We start from the raw sequence: 17,428 nt of genomic DNA on the forward strand, positions 1-17,428 counted from the left end.
CAAGAATTTCGTTGACAAACCATGGGTTATTGAGTGAGATTGTTTGGATTTTGGACTCTGGTTTCATTATTTACTGGCAGGGAAACTTGCATAACTTATATAAATGCTCTCAGCTTCAAGGGTCTTTGCCTATAAAATGGGCTATTAATACTTCATAGAGTTCATAGGAGGACACGGGATAATAAACTTAAAAGTCCAGGGCCTTTCAAATGGGAGGTGGCTCTGTAATATAAATGCTGTCCTTACCTCTTCATCTCCCCTTGAACTTTCAGCCTAACTCACTTATTGAAAGAGTTTGTCACTTACTTTGCCTGCCACCACTTGCCTCTTTTCTGGCTTTTAGTCTCATCTCTGTGGTCTATCCATTAATTAACGGATCATTCATGGACCATCTTCCACACCCATGTCTTTGCTCACAGGCAGTTTCTCCTATGACCCTGAGGATCCACAATGGTGAAGCCTTGATCATTGTAGCACTCTCTTGGTGAACAAAACCTTTTCCTAAACCTATAGCTAACATTCCTTCTGCACATTTTGTGAAATTCACTGAAGTCAGTAAAATTCAATAAGAGTCTCTATTGGGCTATTTAATTTCAACATAGTAGGTGCTCAGTAAAATGCAACATTGTCAATCCCCCTGTAAATTTCTTTCCTAATAAATCAGCATATAATAAAGGCCAGTTTGGTTAATGTGCTTAACTATATATGTGGCTTTCCTGAATTCAGTTTGATAGAAATGATTAATTTTAATAAAAGAAGGTTTGTTATTAATATGATCCAGAATGATCCATTTTCAGAATGATCAATTTTCACTGATTAAAAAAAAATACATCAACAATTGTTTGAATGTCAATTAAAAGGTGCCATAGAGCTTGGAATAGAAATCACCATGATCATTCTGGCATTTGGTGAATAAATGATTAGATGCATTCAATCCCAAAATTAAACAATTTAGTAAATATTAGATCAAACATACCGCAAACCAAAATAATGTGACACATATGACTGATGCCTGAAGGCTATGGGAGGCGACATATTTTTTAAATTGTGTATCACTGATACTATATTAAATACAAATGTGTTATTTGTATATTTACTAGATTTTTATACATTTATTCCAACTATAGTTTTGACATTCAATTTTTTTACTTTTCTAAAATGTTTGTTGAAGTATAGATTTACAACGTTGCATTAGTTTTGGGTGTAAAGCCAAGCTTTTCAGCTTACACATATTTATATACATACATATAAATATACTCAATTTTGACCCTATTTCCTTTGACTGAAAGATACAGGCCATCGCCTATAATGGTGAATTACAGTTTAGTACAATGTCTTATGGGATTCCCAGGTGGCACAGAGGTAAAAAATTCACCTGCCAAGGCAGGAGACGCAAGAGACTCAGATTTGATCCCTGGAGCAGGAAGATCCCCTGCAGGCAGAAACGGCAGCCCACTCCAGTATTCTTGCCTGAGAAATCCCATGGACAGGGGAGCCTGGCAGGCTATTGTCCTGGGGGTCCCAAGAGATGGACATGACTTAGCAACCGGACACTCATCTATACCACCTCATGGATATCACAACTTCAGTTCCTGAATTTATCTGATTCAAGGGGGAAGGTTATGTTAAATATTGCATTAGATTCTTTAAAATGTTGTTAGTCTGGCATAGTATAAGAAATAACTTTGTGCTCAATTTTTATCTTCATGTAAAATGTGGTATAATTAAGCTTTAGACTTGAAAGCAATATTAGCCCTGCTCAAGAATGTGTTGCAGTTATTCAACCAAAAAAGCAGATTTTAGAACTGTGTCTAACCTATGACTCTCCTATGAGTAACAAAATTACGTTTGCATTTCCCAAAAATACACATATAATACACACATATGTCTGCAATATAACTTCTGGGTCCTTTGTGTGAATCAGATACCTATTCCTGCTGAGGAGTCTTCTCAAGTTTTACCTTTCAAACCCCAGTATTTTAAGCCATCTATTCTTCATTGATTTGACTAGTGTCCTAAAGATTAAAAGTTAAATACAAAAGTACACATAAGTATGAAATGTTTTTCTTTCTTTAAATACATGCTCTTCCATTTTTTGCTTCTTGGATATATTAACACACTAACATGCACTGAATCTTCAAAAGAAGTGCCTCATATAAGATACCATTTTCCAAACTTTCTTGCTCATGAAGGTTTTTTTTTTTTAATTAATTAATTAATTAATTTTTTTGTAGACCTGTAGAACTTACCGGAGAAGGCAACGGCACCCCACTCCAGTATTTTGCCTAGAAAATCCCATGGACGGACGGGCCTGGTAGGCTGCAGTCCATGTGGTCACTAGAGTTGGATACGACTGAGCGACTTCACTTTCACTTTCATGCATTGGAGAAGGAAATGGCAACCCACTCCAGTGTTCCTGCCTGAAGAATCCCAGGGACGGGGAAGCCTGGTGGGCTGCCGTCTATGGGGTCACACAGAGTTGGACACGAATGAAGTGACTTAGCAGCAGCAGCAGAACTTACAGTTGAATTAAATGAACCCAGGTTTGCCTCTTGATTCCAAACTTTAGCTGCAAGCAAATTTCCTAATATTATTCAACATGAACATTTCCCAAGGAAAGGGAAACTGGGAGGAGACTGACCAGGGATGGAACCCAACCCTCTGCATTGAAAGGGCAAGTCTGGACGGCCAGAGAAGTCCTTAAACACTTACTTTCAAAGGTACAAAAATAGCAGAACCCTACTTCACGACTGTCGGATTCCCATATCCAACTTCTACTCACTATCTGCACTAGGATTTGCACTAAGTTCACACAAGATAGAGGTAATGGTTTTCTTTCTACTGATTTCTTTCGACTCCCCACCCCTTCTCCACCCTCAAACCATCTTCCTTTCAGATTATAATGCCAGGACTCTACACCCAACCACTCAGGAGAAAGTCTTGATCTCTTTCTCTCATACCCACGCTCCCTTCCCCACCTGGTCCTGCCACCTCTACTTTCAAAATGCCCCAAATCAAACAATGCTTTCCCAGGCCAAAGACCATAGCTGGAGCCCCCATCAGCATCACCGTCTCTCACCTGGAACTGCTAACCCCCTCCTGCTCCCACGCTTATCCTCTTTCCATTCATGTTCTAGAGGACAACCAGAGTTGCAATTCCAGATGCAAATACAAGGTTCCGAAAATGTCCTCCTGCCTCTCGCGGTGGTGGAGTCAGACAGGACCAACTGATGCAGTCATTACAGAGATGGAGGCCCTGGTCCTTGGAATCCTCTGAACTCCAGGAAACATGTTCTTCAAGCCCTACCCTCCGGGAAGCTCTTAGGAGTCTCCTCAATCCACCGTTTATATTATAAATGTTTCAACAAAAGTAATGAAATCTAACAAGTGTGAGAACTTGTTTCTTAATACCCGTCTCTACCTTATCAAGACTGCAGGTGGTCCTGAGTGCCCTGACCATGTCTAGAAATTCTAAGGAAAAACATGATTTCTTTCCCGCTGTGTCACACATTATGTAGGGGAGGAAACCTTCAAACCAGCCTACACTCACATGTGATCTGTGACATGCAGGTAATAACAAGATCAGTCTGGCTTTTGAGGTTAAAGTATTCTATCGCATTGCTATTTCAAGTGCCCATCAGACTAGTCCAGGCTGAGCTGATCAATTGTAAGTATCTCTAAATACTAACAATAAAATACAGATTTTGTTCAATCTTTAGTCAAAACTGTGAAACCTGGAACAATCCCAAACCCTCCCTGAACTGTCTGAACTTGCAAAGTTATAAAAGACATCAAGGAAAAATAGCAACTTCATGAACAATTGTTATTGTATGTTACATTCTATTTGGCACATCACTTAAAAATATTTGAAAAATATCTGTGATTGACTATGTCTATCATCTGCACTAGGAAGGCAGTAGATAGGATTAGAACAGAACACCTCTCTGGTGGATTCACCGCAGACGCCTGGCTGGTGGGCCACACAGGCAGCAGATAGATTAACCTGGAAGATTTTGAAGGAGGGGATCAGGCGCAAGGGACTCTGCTTACATAAAACTTGACCCCCACATATCAGATTCATCTCTCCTCTATAATCTAAACTTCAGTCTGTTGTATTAAGATGCAAAAAGATGCTCCAAGCAACTAACTGATGACTTTGAAACTAATGAGTTGCTTCCTAACTACTATTCTTTATCTTATCCTCTTCCTAAGGTAAATTATTACTTGAAGCAAATAAGACTGCTGAAAAGATATTAGCTTCAGGATTGCTAGATTAAAAACATGAGAGGAACCTTTCAAAATTCTCTAGACATTTAAAAATAAAAGTATTGCTGTGCATAAAAAGCAAAAATGATATAGCTAAAGATAAACATCTCTGGGGGACTATTTGCTCAAAATTTTGAGTAAATTACTGATAGATTTATCTTGCAGGGTAAATGTATATACACACATGAATGGATCTAAGAAACATAGAAGAATGTAATAAATATCACTTATACAATAAGAACCATCTTCTTATAATTAGTGCTTTTTAAAGACAGTTTTCAAACTAGTTAATATTGTTACGCCAGATGCTAAACAACAGTCTTAGTCATATTTACAAAGGTGGTTTTATTTGAAATAAAAAGCTTCAGGACATTTTGCACATAATTTATCATGTATTTTATTGGTCATTTGACTTGCAATTTCCCACACAATATCTCTCAATGGTAAATTATCATGTTTTTTACCTAATTTGTTTAGCGTCCAGTTGGCAAGAACCTGGGTTTCAAGGTGCAAGAAAAACAAACACATGCACCACAATGTTTCCAAATCAAATACTTAAGATTGCAAGCATGATTACTTCACTCTGGTAAAATTTTTCTCCCCTAAATTAAAAGAAATAAAGTCCCCCGGTGTTGTTAGAAAGCATGGCAAAGCCAGAAGCAGGCCCTCTGAAACAATAGAGTCATCAGCCAACTTTATAGCCCGGGCTAATTCGATGTGTCAGACCCTAATCAGCTCCGTTTCACAGCGCTTTAGCTCCATAAAGGCAGATTTGTTTAACCGCAACCTGTGTATTTCAGCATGACTGAGGATGGGGAATAACGGGCCGAGAGCAGGCCGATCTCACGGGTTAGATGGCGGGGATAAAGGGAATCCATCACGGGCTGGAGAGGCAGAGGCGAAGTGACAGGCTCATTCATGCCTCGGAGACATTTTTAGGTCTATTGAAAATTCTAATCTGTGCACTCTAGATGAACCTCCGCACTCCCTAATTTAGAACATGTAGCCATGTGTGGAATCTGTCTGCCTCAGATAGGGCGGGCGGGGCGCGTTCGGCCAGCCAGCCCTCGGAGTGGTGCTCCCCTCTAAGTGCATCCTGCCCTGAACTCTGCAGCCCAACATATAAGCTCCATTTACAGGAGGATTTCAGAGTTAATTAAACGCGGAATTTGTTTCTTTGGAAATCACATATGCCTCGGGGTTGAGTAATAGTATTTCAGCAACTACTTTAATTTAGGATTAAGCCTACTGTACATTTTCCGAGGGAATTTTATTTTCATAAGGACGCATCTAAAAAGATGGGGAAATGTGGCTCCTCTGTTACCGTTAAAGGTTTTAAAAATAGCTTTAGAAAAAAAAAAAGACAACTGTATGAAGAGATGCTGCAAATCAGCAAATGCAAAATCATCTGTTGCCTAAAAAGCACTGGAAAGAGACAAATAGAGGAGCATGCTGGTGAAATTGTTGCTTTGCTGATAAGGCAGGCAAAGACTTGCGCCAAAGGCTCCCAGGTTTGAGTTCTCTTTGCTCTGGATTTGCTCTTAGCATGCCAAGGTAATGATTCCAGAAGCATAATATTTACAAATATTTGGATCCAAGATGACAGGTCAGATTTTTATGATCAAGCTAGCAAGTCAGTGCCAACATATATCAACTCCAACTGAAGTCCCTACAGAAAATAGTACATATTTTCATTCTTAATTTTTTTTTTAAGGTGGATTCTTAAGAGGGGGAAAAGTGAGCAAATGAAGAACAGAGCAATATAAGAATCCAGTACCTTCCTCTGTGGATTTATTCCAGTACTTCAGAAACACCATGCAGTAAAAGCTTCCCAATACATGTAGAACTTGAGTTCTTATCCACTGATGTTTTTGAGCATCACTTGCAGGAATGTTGCATATTAGCCAAATGCCCAGTTAGTGAGGTTGTAGATTTACAAAAAATCAGGGAATATTAATATTTTACAAAATAAAATTTAGAAAAACACAGGGAAAAAAGTGCATTTTAAGTTTGAGAACAACGCCAGCTTTTTTCTGTTTAAATTACTAGTGAGATTTTGTGTGTTCTCAACCTGGAATACTTCTTTCCTTTCCTGAGCATTTGCACTGGCCTTAAAGATTGAGATGAAAAGAATTGTTGTCAGTTTTGAGGTAGAAATAAAATTAGACAGCATTTGGCATTTTCTGTGGTCCACTGAGCATATGGACTCTTGGAGGTAAAAAGTTCAATTCATGAGGAAGAGCAGAGACAACGGAAGGCTAGAATGACTACAGTAAAATAAAACAGCCCCAAAGCCCCACCGAATAAGCCCCCATCCATAAATCTCATTAATCAGGAATACCTCAAAATAGAGAATGAGTGGGAGGAAAGTTCTTTCAGAACGGCCCAGATTCTTTATTACCTGAATGAAAGGCTTGAAAGAAAAGGAAATGATTAGGGGAATGGAAGATACAAGAAGATCAAGAAAATGGGAAACTTTTGTAGTTTGTAGAATATAAGCCTTGGATAATGTTGTGAGGAAGCATAAGCATCCTGTGTCGAAGTTTGGTATCAGTCTCTGGGCAGATTTCTCTTGATTGTGCGAAAGATCAGTTTCTAATTAGATGCGTCTTTGCAGCATGTGATTTCTATCGTTTAACCTGTTAAAATAAAAATTACATTGTCCTGAATGCATCCTCTGCTCAAAGACCTTGTTCAGTGTTTAACTTCTGGAACACTTCTAGTTTCAATTCTTCTTCATTTGGAGAATAGTGATTTATTCCTGAGTTCTATAAACAGGTACTGGAAAGGAAATTGAATAAAGCAAATGGAGAAGATCTGATTGTGAGTGTGTAAACACTCTACTAGGGCTCTAGGAATCATTGTGATTTGGCAAGTTTATCTTAGTGTCTGTGGGGAATCTGCTATTAAAATAAAGCATTGGTCTTGAGAAAATAATGCACATATAATAATGCAAACATTTAAGAGAACATAATTAGTCCATTATTTGCTAAAAATAATATTAATTGATTTGAATGATTACTGTTTGGGAATTATAGAACATTGATTTTATAAAGTTTCAATTATGTAGTAAAATGATTTTTAAATATTTTTTAGTTTTGATTTATTAGTTATAAAATAAGATAATGATTTTATAGGAAATCCATGCTGCATACAGAGTAAGAAAGGGAAAGCACCCTGTCACAGAGTATTTAAGATTCTATACTTAGAGATGATGTTGAAGCTGAAGCTCCAATACTTTGGCCACCTGATAGGAAGAGCTGACTCATTTGAAAAGACCCTGATGCTGGGAAAGATTGAGGGCAGGAGGAGAAGGGGATGACAGAGGATGAAATGGTTGGATGGCATCACTGACTCAATGGACATGAGTTTGGGTAAACTCTGGGAGTTGGTGATGGACAGGGAGGCCTGGCGTGCTATGGTTCATGGGGTCACAAAGAGTCGGACACGACTGAGCGACTGAACTGAACTGAACTGATACTTATAGAATCCTAAAGCTATATCTATTTATATCTACCCGATATAGATAGAGTGTATATGCATACATATCAAGTTAATTTTGAGATAATGTGAATTTTTGTGTTAGGTGTTAATGTATGTTTTGAATCCACATGCTTCTTAGTTACTATTACTAGATTTAGGAAATTTTTGAATTGGATTTCTATGATTCTTAATATATACTAATTGTATTGCCTTGGCTTATTTCTGTAGTAAATTAAATCTGCAATGATAATTTTCCACATACTATTATATCAGTTAAAAATCTTTCATAAAAACAGAATGTTCACTAAACTTTAATCATGTCACTTTTTAAAGTGCCAGAGAGACAGCACTAAAATACCACATCTCCATCGTGGCTTATACGGTCTTATTTTAGGTCATATTTATTCCTATTTTTGATAGGAATGATTTAGTCTTTTATTCTTTAAAAAAATCTGATTTAGTCTCTTAGTCTTTAAAAAATATGTTATCTATTATAGTTCACAGGATAGTTTTCATGTTTATAATTTTATTTTTTCAGTTATCTATATCAGTTTGTTTTATTCTTATTACTTTATTTTCAACGTTTCAGCTGTTTTATACCTTTTCATTTTTACTTATTGGTTTCTTGTATAGTCTAGTTTAATTCTATTGAGTTGATTTTGTCCTGCTCAGATTAAGATCTTTCTTTGGTGAGCTTCAAGATTGTCTTAAATATTATGCTTTGAATTTTAATACTTTCCATATCAATACTGTATTATCTATCTCTATTTATATCTTGTATGACTAGATATAAATTGACCTTATATAACTATATCAACAGGTTTAGCGAGATAGTGGTAGCTTTAGATACCGGTACAGATACAAATATAGATATAGAATAGGTAGATCAGAAGTAACCTGAATCTCTTTTGATGTCTTTCCTGGGACGATGCAATTAGTTCCTCTCCTCCTTTTATCTATTTTTGAGGCCATTTCTCAGGGTCAGCTTGTTAAAATAAGAAGGAACCAAGGTGTTGAAGAGCCTCCAACCCATCCGCGTCCCTGACTGTCACCTGAGCAGGCGTCTGCAGACGCAGCCCTTGGTCCCAGACTCCCGGTAAAGGATAGCGTGACTTTCAGGGTCAGGCATGTGAGCCTCTGGGTGCAGCCAAGTGAGAAATCGGCTCCAGGGGATAACCTTGAGCAGAGACAATCAAATAATCTCTTTCCAGACAGGGCTGGGAATCTGTGCTAATGAATTCTTCCAAGTTTGAAGGATGAGCGTATGGGTGCCTAACACATAAGGGGCAAAAACAAACAAAAACGCCCTAAGACCCATAAGATATTTCTGGTTGTGGATAAAGGCTCTATTTCTGGACAACAATTTTGATTCATTTAACATGTGTAGATGAATTTAAAGCGGGTAAAGAACCCGCTTGCCAATGCAGGAGATGTAGGAGAGAGATGCGAGTTTTGATCCCTAGGTTGGGAAGATCCCCTGGAGGAGGGTATGGCAACCCACAGCAGTATTCTCGCCTGGAGAATTCCCTGACGAGAGGAGCCTGGCGCGCTACAGTCCGTGCGGTTGCCAAGAGTCAGACACGACTGAAGCAACTTGGCATGCAAGGCTGGAGCTGAAATTCTATCTTGCAGAGCAGAGGAGAGGAGAGTGGAGATTTTGGGTGCTATACCATCTCAGCGCACAGGGCACTGTCACCTTTGACCCTTCAGCAGCCTTCTGGGAAGACCAGTCTTGACCTTCAACCTCGGAATAGCTTTGTCTTCCTGAAGTTGCTGACCCAGTCCACCATGCCTGGGCTGCAGTCCCTGTGTGAAGGATGCTTCCCCAAGGCTGTGCCCTCAGAGTGTGAGGTAGGAAGTCACAGGAGTGATGTACGAAGCTGCCTCTTTTGCCCTGTTGGTGTTGGCTGAGCTTCACCCACCCTCTTCTCTACCCCAGTTAAGGGGGTGCTCAATGGATTTTCCCGTAGGAAAGATATTGACACAACAGAAAGGGGATTTGAAGCTATACTTGCTTCAGAGTACATTAGATCAACTTTCAGGGATTTGCCTAAGAAGCTAAACTTTTCCATGGAGAAAGGTCAAGTTCAGGGCAATGGGTTATCAAGCCAGCTCCTGGAGTCTTTATCCAGAACTGGAGAGAAATCTCTTCATTGTGCAGAAGTGCAAGGTACAAAAGCAAGCGGGCATCCAAGACAGCATTCCTTTTAACAGAGCTCTGGAAGCCAGAATTCCAGGATTGCGATGTCGTCCTTTAGGGAAAAAAAGGCTCATCTTTATTTTGAACGTGTTGTTTATGTACAGATAAGATGTTGAACTAAACTTTGTTTCTGCTTCACTCACAATACCTAACTGGTGCTTTTGGTTTGGTGCTTTGTTCTGCTAGTGGTTAAGGACATGAAAAGGACCTCCCGGCCTGCAGGTCTTGAAGCGTTTATTTCTCTGTCAGTGTTAGTATGTCAGCAAGTATGTGTGGGGGATAAGAGGTGCCCTGGAAACATGAACCGTTCACCCGGTTAAGCAAGATATTAAAAGGATCATATAAATGAAGATATGAAAGTGTTATCAATGAATCTCCATGTTCTGGCTTTAAAAACTAAAGGTATTTTTGATAAAAGATGCCAGCAGTGCATATGTGTGTGTGTGTGTATGTATATATATATATATGTATATATATGGCCAAATTAAACGGGCTTCCCTGGTGGCTCAGACAGTAAAGCATCTGCCTGCAATGCAGGTGACCCGGGTTCGATCCCTGGCTTGTGAAGATCCCCTGGAGAAGGAAATGGTGACCCACTCTAGCACTCTTGCCTGGAAAATTCCATGGACAGAGGAGCCTTGTAGGCTACAGTCCATTGGGTTGCAAAGAGTCGGACACGACTGAACGACTTCACTTCATGGTCAGATTTGTCATGTCTCCCACAGGGAGAGTTAATGCAATATATAATGCCTTATCTTTGAATATACTTTAATCTGATGGAACCAAAATGCTGGGCTATGGAGAGAGGAAACACAGACGTCTATGGCTGGCTGCTTCTTTCGTGAATAGTTGTAAGCAGCACTGTACAGGAGTTGACTCCAAGAGACGGATTGTTTGTTGTAGGCATTTGGCAGAATGGACTGAGAAAACCTGTTAAAAAAAAAAAAAAAGTAATCCCTGAGAACTGAAGTGAGGTATGTGTCCACTCAAGAGGAGTGTGGAATTTCCCCTCATTGTCAGTACTATGATTCTGGAACATGTGAGCTGTTTCCTAGATACATAACTTTAGGAGTAGGTTATGATTTATAAAAGTCACCTCCCCAGGTGAAGTTTTAAGATAGATAAAACAGGACGGTTTGATCTTAATGAAAGGTTTAATGGGAAAGCCAACCCAATGATGTGTTTCTCTTTGAGTGTTCTGCTGCATTCATTCATATTTTCTAAAGAAAGCAGAACAATATGAGGAATGTATTAATCATGTTACTCCTCTGGGCTGCAGTAATTTATTAAACAGTATCTTAGTTTCCTGGAAGGTTTACTAAACCTCTTCAATTACTTAACTCTTGCAAAATAATTTACTTAATGGAGAAGGCAATGGCACCCCACTCTAGTACTCTTGCCTGGAAAATCCCATGGATGCAGGAGCCTGGAAGGCTGAAGTCCATGGAGTCGCTAAGAATCGGACACGACTGAGGGACTTCACTCACTTTTCACTTTCATGCATTGGAGAAGGAAATGGCAACCCACTCCAGTGTTCTTGCCAGGAGAGTCCCAGGGACAGGGGAGCCTGGTGGGCTGCCGTCTCTGGGGTCGCAAAGTCAGACATGACTGAAGCGACTTAGCAGAAGAACTGATGAGAAAAAAATACATGAATGAAGTTGTTAACTTAGGATGTTTCAGAAGCACCTGGAGAATAAAATGTTTTCATCCCTCAGTTTATCATGAAATAGTGTTTCTATGCATCAGGTTTTCAAAAACCCTTTATTTTATTTCATGTTTTTCAATATTGGGGATAAATAGCAAATATTTACTAATAAATTAATTTTAAGGATGTAAATATTTTCAATCAGTTTGCTTGCTTCTGGAATAAATGTCATATTCCAACTTTCTCAGAGATCAGACATCAGTCAAAATTGTATGATGCATTTTTTATAATGACCTTTGTACTTCCTCTTAATATTTCCCATTTCCTTCCAATTTTCTAAGCATTACTTGCATGTACCACTTGCAGAAGCCTTCAGATCAATCCAGTGAACTACTTTCTTATACAATTTACACTGAACAAAGAGTGCTTAAAAGTCTAATAATGGAACTGCAGGCTCTGTGATAGATACAAAGAGATATTGTTTTCAGTCAAATCTGAAAGACCATTGATTATTAAATGTACCACTGTTTTCTGTACCACTCAGAAAGAAAAAACAATGAACTATAATGTATGCTTAGGAATAATTTACACAGCATATAGTCATTGCACTAGTCTTTGCAAGCTTTAAGATATATTTAATATATTCCAAGGGAGAAGTCATTTTTTTTCTTGTTTATATTGTTTGCAGGTGATGGGCAATCATTTGCACATAATTCCCTTTCAAAATGGAACACATTGGAATCTACTTGTGGAGTTTTTCCATTGTGAGATACAATAAAGTACTTTATTTTTGCTTTGCAAGAAAATAAATGGAATTGCAGTCATTCCTCCAATAGCTAACATTGCCACAGCAAGGATTGAAAGATGCCATCAATTCCTAGATGCGTCTTGATGTTAGAGTTGATATATTGGAGGAAAACATGTTTCTAGAATAGATGAAATGTATGTAGTACTTGGGGAAGGATTTCTTTCTCAAAGCCGTTTAATTTGTTTTCCCCAAAGAATGAACTATCTAGCATCCCTATCCGTCTTTGGGTATTAACCCTGGAACTTCAGTCTTAGTAGGCTATTTCTTAAGAGATGGACCATGTAGAGGTATATTGTAAAAGGTAGTCCATGTTTTCAGTAACTATTTACTGTATTAAGTCAATTATTAGCTATTGATATCCTTAGTTTACCTTCATTATTAGTTAAAATATGTATTTATAACTAAACAAATATTTATTCTTGGAAAGATCACAAACTAGTTGGTAGAGAATGCAAGCATATGTGAAATGAAACTAAATCTTTTCAAAATAACGATTTAAAAATTAGATAATTCTATACATACTGATGTATAGATATACACTATATTTATTGACACATTGTAAGTTTAAATTTGTAATGCAATTTTCAAAACAGTTCATAGTTTCCCCCTTGATCTTTTGCTAAAAGTTTGAGAATGTTCCTAGAAGGTAAAAAAATGGTCCAATGTCTCGTGTGAGTAATTAAATGCACGGGGGTGGCTACTTGTGTCTATGCTGTTTGCTCAGTTATGTCTGACTCTTTACAACCTCGTGTACTGTAGTCCGCCAGGCCCCTCTGTCTGTCAGATTCTCCAGACAAGAATACTGGAGTTGATTGCCATTCCTTTCTCTAGGGGATCTTCCCAACCCAGGGATAGAACCTGGGTCTCCTGCATTGCAGACAGATTCTTTATGGTCTGAGCAACTAGGGAAGTCTCAAGCTGAATATAATCTTTGGCAAAACTCTTAATGTTTTGAACTTAAAATTTTTCTTGTGTAAAAAATATAGTATGTAGTCCAATTGCAAGTATAATTGTTTTTGGTTGTGACCATTAAAAGGATAACTGTATCGATCATATAATAAATAGAAAGTGTTTATAATAACATATTATAATATCAATAATAAGTCTGAGAAGAGATCATAGAACCATACTTTATTTTTTCAATCAAGGAAAACTCTGAGCAATAAGAAGCTATAAAGAAATGAAAATGCCTAAAGTGCTATACTGCTATTGAATACTTCAAGTTTTATAAATGTTACTTAATAAAATATACACAATTATGTTGTTTTAAGAAAGATTATACAATAGGTTGTCACAGGGTACTATTTAATATATGTCGTGAACAAAGTGTGCAAACTTACCAAGGAAGCCATTCAAATAAGGATAAGTGGCCTTATATTCATGATTGACATCTTTGGATAAAGAACCAACTTAAGTGTGAATCTGCTTTAGCTTTGGAGGGACAGCAAATAAACTGATTTTTCTTAAGACTGAAAGCACAGAATTGCTGTAACAGAAAAAAAAAAAAGAATTCAAATATTACTTAAATATTAGTAAACAGAAAATGTGAAACTTTATTCTAAGAGTTTGGATTAAACACAATTTGAAAATCTGAACACTGATTTTTTTTTTTCCTTTTTTGAAGGGGATTTGGTGAACAGGGGAGAAGCAGAATACAAATGGAGCTTAGCTTTACATCCTCATAGGTAGATTCAACATTTGGGAAAAGCAGAAATGAGGGCAGTCTTAATGCAAGTTATTGCATCCTATATATTTCCCTGGTGGTCAGACGGTAAAGCGTCTGCCTACAATGCGGGAGACCTGGGTTCAATCCCTGGGTTGGGAAGATCCCCTGGAGCAGGCAATGGCAATCCACTCCAGTACCCCTGCCTGGAAAATCCCATGGATGGAAGAACCTGATGGGCTATAGTCCATGGGGTCACAAAGAGTTGGACACAACTGAGTGACTTCATCTTACCTTCACCTTATTGCATCCTAAAGAGGTTAGGCTAGAGACTGCAGAAATAACGGGGGAAATAGTTAATCCTACAAATGAGTATATATTAGCATCAAAGGAAAAAGTGAAATTAAAAAGTAACTCAGCTTGTTAGCTATTAGAAGGATCTTCCTGGTGGCTCAGAAGATAAAGAATCTGTCTGCAATGCAAGATACCTGGGTTCGATCCCTGGGTTGGGAAAATCCCCTGGAGAAGGGAATGGCAACCCACTCCAGTATTCTTGCCAGGAGAATTCCACGGACAGAGGAGCCTGGTGGGCTACGGTCCGTGGGGTCACAAAGAGTCGGACACGACTGAGTGAGTAACACTTTCAGTTTCACTTTCAATACCAACAGTACTCTAGTGTGATGTACATTTTTAATTTGGGAAGCTCAGAGGGTTATAAAACTCCTTTTCATCTTTAATATCCATTTTCAACAGTTATCAAAGGTTGATATTCCTTGGTCAGTCACCCATATACTTACATTTGTATTTATGACACACAGCTGACACTGCTCCTAAAATATACTCAAACGTGTACACTGTCTGTATATGTATATATTAACAACATAAATACCGAGTTATTTAAGCCCTGATTTAACCTATATAAGGAATGAAAATCTAGGGAAATGGTCCTTAATGCATTGTACAATTTTATAATGTTATTTTAAAAGCCTTATTAAAAACTTGTATTCAATATATTCAATAAGAATATATTGAACCTTATTGAACCTATTATTCAATAAGAAACATATAAAAACTTTAAACTTTTCCTCCTACTAAGTATCTTAGAGTTACTTCTTATCTTTATTTCTAAAACCCAATTACTTAAACACATATATGTCTGTGCATATGCATATAAATGTATACTTATACATATATAATATACATATGAGGAGGGCGTGGCGACTTACTCCAGTATTCTTGCCTGGAGAATTCCATGGACAGAGGAGCCTGGCAGGCTACAGTCCACAGAGTTGCAAAGAGTTGGACATGACTGAAGCAACTTAGCATGCATGCAGTGTAGAAATATATGTATACACATATGCATGTTATGTGTGTGTGTGTATATTTATATATAGAGAGAGAGACAGAGAGAGAGTAAAAGATAGATTTTCAATTCTCATACAGTATCAACTATATGAGGTTCAATATATTCTTATTGACTATGGTATTCGTAGCTTTCACTTTATTAGAAATTAAATAAAATTATAATTTGTCCTTGTACTACATAGATATAATAGAAATCATATCACATTGTAATGATTACAGTATTCAGGATGCAGAAAGGTAGCTAAAAGTATCTAACAAACTTAAAATTGTATAATTGGAGTAACATAAGGACATCATCTAGATTTTCTGGTTTTCAGACTGGGTATCTTTCTTTCCTTCTGTAAGAGGCAAAAATATTAATCTTTTTGCATGAATCTTCTAGAAACTGAAAACAGTATATCATGTTGCTTATTGTGTCCATGAAACATGAAAATAAGATATTACTTTGTGACTTTTGAAATTGAAAAGCTTTTTAAAAGTGCTTTGCTTTATATTATGCTTACCAAATTCTAAAATATACATTTATTTCCTAAAACTCCATTTAAATTTCATATTTTCTTTAAAAACTTACAATACTGTGCAATGGGTTTCAGTTTTATTTTTAAAAAATACTGCTTTATTTCACTTTGTCAATATTTACAAGAACTGGTATTTATTACCGTCAGGTTCAAAGTGCCTTTGTAACTATTTTAAGTTCTATATCTTAGATATTACAGGGCTTACTTATCTCTCTTCCATTCTAGCCTATGAGAGGTGATAGATCTCCTGTGTAACATTACAATATATTTGGGGAAAAAATGATAGGCATATAAGACAAAATAAGAACCATTACAGAGTTTGTCTATCAATATAGCAAAACTACCCATTCACAGCATGCCTAAGTGTTGCAGGTGTGGTATTTATTCTGTTTTATATCTCTGAAATGTGTACAATTGAAAATATGTTAAGAATATAAACCCATGTGGTTTTATTGCCATTTTACTTTGAATAAAGAAGAATTTTATCTTCTGCTTATTGACCATTTTCTGGGAAAAAATGACAACCTGAATGAAGATTACTGGTTCTACTTGGTCATATAGATTCTACTTTGGAAATTCTGAGAAAAAGCGGTTGACCACCATTTGCTTCTTTCAAAATTTAGGTTGGCAGAGATAAGTGAAACAAAATGCCTGAGCATCTCTCCGTTATTTTCTTTGCTAAAATGTGAGCGCACATGCGAGGCAATTCCTCATGTGCATCAGCTTCACGGATGCCGTGTTGAGTTGGGTTTCATCTGTCATACTGCGTCACGTCAGGTTACATGGTGCCTTGTAATGGATGCTGACGTGGGGTTGCAAGCTGCCCTCGCACCTATGAAAACACACTCAGAATGAAAGCAGATGGGATGTTGTTTGCTGCAGTAACTCTTTTGGCAAGTAAAATATCCAACCCCAATTATGGAAAAGGATATCATTATTATGTTGCTAAATCTTACAGTCTGAACAGCATACACAATCTGATATAAAGCATAAATGTTATGTGCTCCAATAGATGCTGATGTTTTGGGGGCTTTTTTTGTTTTGTTTTTTCCCCTTAAGTCATGGGATAAAAGAGAAATCAAGCTAAGAAGATTTGTTTTCTTTTCTTAATTTTGCACTAAATATTAAACTGGAAATTATAATGCCACCATGGTCCATGCTATCATGATTAGCTAAAATTTTTTCAGAAACATAAGCCCTAGAACTTTTGTGGTTTTTTGCAGCAACACTGAAGCTAAAATGTTTAATAGTCAGTTCTTGTTTTGGAGAAAGTAATAGTAACCATTTTTCTTTTTTTTGCTACTGATCACTTCAGATTCCTAAATCGTGGCAAAGAGTTGCCAACACAGATGTCAGCAAAAGTTTCAGAGATGATAACCATTTTAATAGGACACAGAGTGAACAACTGCTGCTAAATAAGGCCAAATGGAGCTAAACTCTTCCTGTATCACCTTAAATTTCAGGCTAGGTCAGTGAACAC

This window comes from Bos indicus, chromosome 12 (genome assembly GCF_029378745.1).
Source record: "Bos indicus isolate NIAB-ARS_2022 breed Sahiwal x Tharparkar chromosome 12, NIAB-ARS_B.indTharparkar_mat_pri_1.0, whole genome shotgun sequence".
Classification (NCBI taxonomy): Eukaryota; Metazoa; Chordata; class Mammalia; order Artiodactyla; family Bovidae; genus Bos; species Bos indicus.